The 6000-nt window shown below is 42.2% G+C and overlaps 1 long non-coding RNA gene across 1 annotated transcript; it reads left to right on the plus strand.

Annotated features, from left to right (window-relative positions):
- The first annotated feature begins 347 nt into the window (after positions 1-347).
- On the plus strand, positions 348-2317 carry LOC6504165. The gene is made up of 4 exons (XR_001408536.3): positions 348-480; positions 530-658; positions 709-963; positions 1419-2317. It is a non-coding gene; the product is annotated as an uncharacterized LOC6504165 (long non-coding RNA).
- The last annotated feature ends 3683 nt before the right edge of the window (positions 2318-6000 follow it).

A 6000-nucleotide genomic window follows, 5' to 3' on the forward strand; every position in this document is an offset into this window, starting at 1 on the left:
GGGCCCCCCAGTCGAGCATGCTCATGAATTTGGGCTGTATGGCAAATGAAGTCGAGTCGAGGAGACCCAGCTGGAACCACCGGAAAAAAAGCGAGAAAAAAGCAACTGCAAATTTACTCAATTTTACCCACAGCATGGTTGGGAAATTTTGTAAATTTTGTTTTGTATGTGGGCGAGCGTGTGTGGGCGATTTTGTAATTGCCAGACATTTGCCATAACTGCAAAAACTGGCTCACAATCTAGGCCAAAAAAAAAAAAGTGAAAGAGAAAAAGGCCATGTTACAAATGAGAGCAAGTCCACACTGGATAATTGTGCTAAGAATAGGTCACACTGGCAGAACAAAATAAGAAAGTTTATGCCTTGATTCTTTAGTCATCTGTTAATAAACTCTACTTAAGTAAGCACACTAATATTACACACAACAATAAAATTAAATCAATACTCTCTGGTTAGGAATCTTTGAAAATCGCAACTAAAAGGTAAGGATATGTCTTATAAACAATATCTATAACTAATTATCCCTAAAAGGCGCAATGTGTTGAAAATATAAGTTGGAAAAGGACACTAATCAGGCTGAGGTGTAAATCTTCTAAACCAAGAGCGACATGGCCAAGGAACCCCCCCTTATAAAGCAGGTGGCGAAGGTTTTTCTACTAGGTAGGTTCAAATATCAATCTGATTCAGGACTAACAATTCTTTTCTTCCAGGATTCACACTACGATCTTACTCGGATGGCCAAAAGGGTAGAGATGGCCAGGCAAGGAGCACTAGTGTGGGCCACGAGATGTCCCGATGGATCTGCTGGATGTCCACCCAAAAGGATACAACCAAATCCCGACGGCTGAAGGACCCTTATTCCCGGAATCTCGGAAAGCGTCAGGAATTTGGCGATAAGGTGCTGAAGTTTCGGTCGTAGATGAGTGGCGGAGGTCAGCAATGAACGGAATGGTAGCTTCAGAATGGTAAGTAATCCATGGGGCAGGAAAGGGGTATCCTAGAGTGGTGATCCGGGAATGAGCTAGCAATTAGGTAAATCATGAAGGGCTTTGTAATTTGCCACAGGCACAACGCACTGAGCCACTGACAGGCAAATTGCGTTCACGGACAGACGGACAGATGGACATGGGGACACAGGGACACAGGACACAGGGACACAGGACACAGGGACACCGGGACACGGAGCTTCCTGCATGGACAGAAACTTTCGGCAATGAACATCCCCGGCTCCCGGGCTTAACACATCCGGATGGGTAAAAGGGGAACTCAGGTGTCACTCTGAGAAAATATGATTAGTTTCTATTTAAATAGAAGCCTTAAAGGGAAGGAGTAATGGAGGAAGGGATTAATAGGACTCAGTTTTCTTACAATCATCTCATACTTTAGGAACTATTTCTAATCCCCCCATAATTTTTTTCAGTGCAACCATTGCCATAGAAGGACTGGCAGTCTGCATGCATGAGCTTTTACAAAGCCAGTGCAGCGCATTGTCCTTGCTTAATTGTCTGCAAGGACAACAGGCACTAGCTGGAGTTACAGGAGCAGGAGCAAGAGCAGTATCAGGAACAGGCGCTGAGCTAGGATAAGGAGACGGAGGCGAAGGAGCTGGTACCGGAGTAGGACTAAAAGTAGGAGTTGGAGCACAAGGACTTGGACTTGAAGTTGCGGCAGCCAGGTTGACAACAAGAAGTGCCTCCTGTGTCCTGTGCGTCCTGTGTGTCCTGTGTGTGCTGTGTGTGTTGTGTGTGCCACCGCACAACAGTTGCATAATTCTCGCAATTGTCTTCTGGCCTCCGCATATCCTGGCTGGAAGGCATACTCCCCATATACACACCAGATACACATGTTCCCATGTCCTGGCCTGGAACATAAACTCCCCGGCATCTCCGGCAGTTGCAACTTCATTTGTGTTCTCGGGCAACTTGGCAAAACTTTCGAGTGTAAATAATTGTCAGGCACTCCGCTTGGTCCTCGGTCCTCCGTGTTTTTGCAGTTTATAGAAAAGAAACTCAACCGCAAAAATTTGTCTGCAGGCAGCAGGCCTCTCCTTGATTTCAGATCCTACTCACCATTTATGGTTATTTATATGCTCCAGAAATGGGGAGACCAAGTCCAAGTGCAAGTCCTTTATGCAGCCATTTGCAGCAGCTTCAATTAGTTGTTGTGGGAGTGTTATCCTGCGGGAACATATCTGGAGTATATGTCACAATTTTCCAATCCCTTTGACCAGAAAGACATGCAGATTTTAAGTGAGATTTCTTATTTTTGTCTCTAAATTTGGCAAGTAAATGGTGAATATAAAATTGGAAAAATAAAAGAGCCATTTAGCTTTTGATTGTAAAGGAAAATGAAAGGTTGAAATATACTTTTAAATATTTAAAAAAATTTTAAGCCAACCTGGCTCACAGTTTCTCATTTCTGGCTTATCCTGGCGGAAGGGGAAAATAGTTTTAGGCCAAAGTTTCTGGCCCATCAATCATGGCGGATGTGGAAAAATAACAAAATGCCATAGCCCCGAAAGGTAACAGACTGCCGCCGGTGAGGTGTATTAATTGCGAATGAAATCACTTTGAACTTCATTAAAACGCAACTTAATCAAGTCAAGTTGAAGCGAACTTTGCCACCTGAGATGCCGGCACAGCACCACCTACCCGGTATCCCCGTAATATTCTGCTGAATTGCCTAAAAATTATTAATTAGCCCCAGCACCATCCAGAACTCTCCATCCTCTATGCTATGGGGTTTGGGATTCGGGGTCCGGATACCAGCTCTAAGAGGCAAAAGCTCTTAAATATTTCATATTTAATTGCGCGCGTAAGCAGCACATTTATTGCTATAACCACCCCCTCGTTTTTCTTATTTTTAGCCTCCCTCCAACGACCCCCATGCACTCCATTCCACCCCCAACAATTTTCCTTTTTACCTGAAAACTCAAACCTGCCACCCGTTGAAAATTGGCAACATTAATAAAATTAGAGCCGTGCTGTGCGGGGGGGCACTGTGCTATTTTCCATTTACCATTTCTCACTTGATTTGTGCCCCTCCGGCTCTAGCCTCAACCTCCTTTTGTGTTTTCATAAATGCCCTTTAAAATCTTATTAGCCGAACACTGATCAAAGCGGCTGGTCCAGAACAAAAAAAATCGGAGAAGGCCTTCCGGCGAAATCCACACCCAAAAATTTAAAATCCAAATCCACAAAAATCTGAAAGCCAGGTGACGCCTTCATCGTAAATGACACTTTGATGAGGGTTTTCTTATGTTTAGCTTTCTTTTATTTCTTGTTTTTCAAAATCAGTTTAAAATGCTAATATTTTTGGAGCAAGACTGATGGGAAAACAATTAGTCGGTCGGGAGACATAAAGACGTTTAGCTTGACAGGGTTAACTACATCCCGAGATGGTAATGATTGTGGGTCACAAAAAGGGGTTATTTTTCCACTCAAATATCAACAAATTTGGCATTAAAAGGGGCAAAGTAGAAGTACCAGGTATCTAATAGTTTTTGCCTTAAAGTAGGCAATAAAAATGGCAATAACTATCATATAGTTCTTTCTGATCCAGACTTAGTAAATAATTTGTTCTAAATAGCCACTTGACTTGTGAGTCAAAAACAAGACAGTTCATTGAACGCCCCACTGATGACTTCATTAGGCCTTCCTTCCGCCAGGACTAATCCAATTTTAATTGGTCACAGTGTGAAAGGCTGTATCCTTTCCAGTCGCTGGACCGTTTCCCCTTGTCACAGCACGTCAATTTCAATTTGACATTTATTTTATTGTGCGTGTGGTTGGAACTGGAGCTGGGTGGGCTGTATGTATGTTTCAGACCGTAATAAGCCGCATTCGTTTATTTTTAAACCGCTTCAATTGTCGCACACTCGTTGCGATTGAATACCCATTCGAGTGAGTCGCTGCGTGTATGCTTTTGGTCAGCAATTTGATGTGGCGTATGCTGGCCGCGTACCCGCCCGCCAACCGCCAACCGCCAACTGCCACACACCACCTACCGCTGCCACCCACTGAACCCACCCACCGGACCACCACCCATCGATAGCCACCCACGCCTCACCTCCCAGAACGGTCGGTCTCCTGGCTGCAGGCAACATTTTGTGGTTTTCATTGCTGTTTTCGTTGTGGCAGAAATCCTTTTTCTCCGGCCACGGAAGCGGCACATTGTCCCTGCACTTGCAAAATTTTTAATAATTATAAAAACAATAATATATATATTTTTTAGGATTAAATTTAGTAAATTTAAGAGTAATGTACAGTTTTAACTAATGGCTTGTAAGAAGTTTATAAAAAAAGACTCAGATTGGTAATTAATTTCTTAAATAAACTTTTAACTCTAAACTCTAAAGTTAAAATATATAGTGTAGTATATAATTATTTTATATAAATAATTTCTATAGTAATTAGATTTTTGAGAGGGTAGATGAAGATTAGATTGTTTTAAAATTAATTTTATTAGCTTCTCCCTTTTTTAAGTTTTAAATTATTTAAAAAATATATTATTATATGGTTTGAATATTTTTTAAAGTGTAGGTATATAGTGGCTAGGGGGATGCACGCACGACTACGTTGTCAAAGTTTTGTGTGTCATTATTGTGGCTGTTGGCGGTTGCTCCTCGTCCTTCGTTCTTCGTCCTGCGTGCCTTTTCTTCCCCCCTCTCACCACGCTCACCCCCTATTTTTTTGCAAGTCCCCCTCTATCTGTTGGTCAGTTCCCTTCTGCTGTCCCTTCTTGTCCTTGCCGTGTTTGTTGTTGCGGGTTATTAAAAACTTTTACCGCTCTGAGAAGAGCCACCAACCCAAAAAACCACCCAACCACCGAACCACTGAGCCACCCAGCCACCAACCACTGCAGTTGCTCGTTTTCATTTTCATTGTGAATGTTAATTACTCCAGCGTCGGTGACAACTGCCAAAGCCAGGATCTCTTTCTGGCCAGGCTCCACTGCCAGTTCCAGCTCTAGAACCAGAACAGTTCTAGCGTATCCTGTCTTGTCCTTTCTGTTCCTCCAATTGCATTCCAAATCCACAGAAAATTTTAGAAAAATATAAATAATAACTTATGGAAATGGCCTTACTTTATATATAATTTTATTATTAGAGAGGTCCTTTTTTTATTTTTTTATTCCTACTTGCTTGTATATTATAGTTTTTGTATTTCTCTCAGTGTATTTATTTTTCTCGCCCTTTTCTCATACCACCCCAGACCCTGCCCCCTTGCCCATTCCCCCTCAATAATCAAACTTATTTACTTTATGTGACTTTTATGAGAATTAAGCTGCATGTGGTCGCCTTTGGTTGACGAATCCTTTGGTGGCTCTTGTTTTTCTGTTATTCCGATCATGACGACGCCGAGGATGGCGGACATCAGAGAGGAAGCCACGGGGACCTCATCATTAATTAGGTGACTCATCACATCCATCCGGACTACTCTCCTGCTGGAATACGTATTTTTATTTATACCGCACGCCAGGAGGATACTTGTGTCCTTTGCAATTAGTTTGAAATTAGTTTGATGTTTATATTTTTGAGGAGCGTGGCTTTTTTCATATTTTAAACTTGCCATATGCCTCTACGACTATGCCAATAAATATGTTAATTTCTCCCAGTGCTGGGCGCCGACAAGCACACGTTTCTGAGCCAGCTGGGATGGCCATAATCTTTTCCCGGCTTGGGGGATCCGGGCTCCACAGCGGCGATTATTTGCCGAAGGAGGCCCGCCCCCGGGGGGTACCCAAAATTTTGATATGTTATACGAGAATGTCGCGCTGTCGGGCCATTGGGAAAATGAAAGGAGCAAAAGCCACGTGTTGCCTGCGTTTAAGTGACTGATTACACGGCGAGAAAAGTATGGAAAAAGGTTAGTAATATTTGTGATAATATTTTGAAAGTTTGCTTGACAAATTTCTTATAATTCTGTCTAATAAGTATTCTTGTAAAGGTAGGTTTATATATATAAATATATATATATATAAAAGTTTAAGACATTATTTAC

This window comes from Drosophila ananassae, chromosome XL (assembly GCF_017639315.1).
Source record: "Drosophila ananassae strain 14024-0371.13 chromosome XL, ASM1763931v2, whole genome shotgun sequence".
NCBI classification, from domain to species: domain Eukaryota; kingdom Metazoa; phylum Arthropoda; class Insecta; order Diptera; family Drosophilidae; genus Drosophila; species Drosophila ananassae.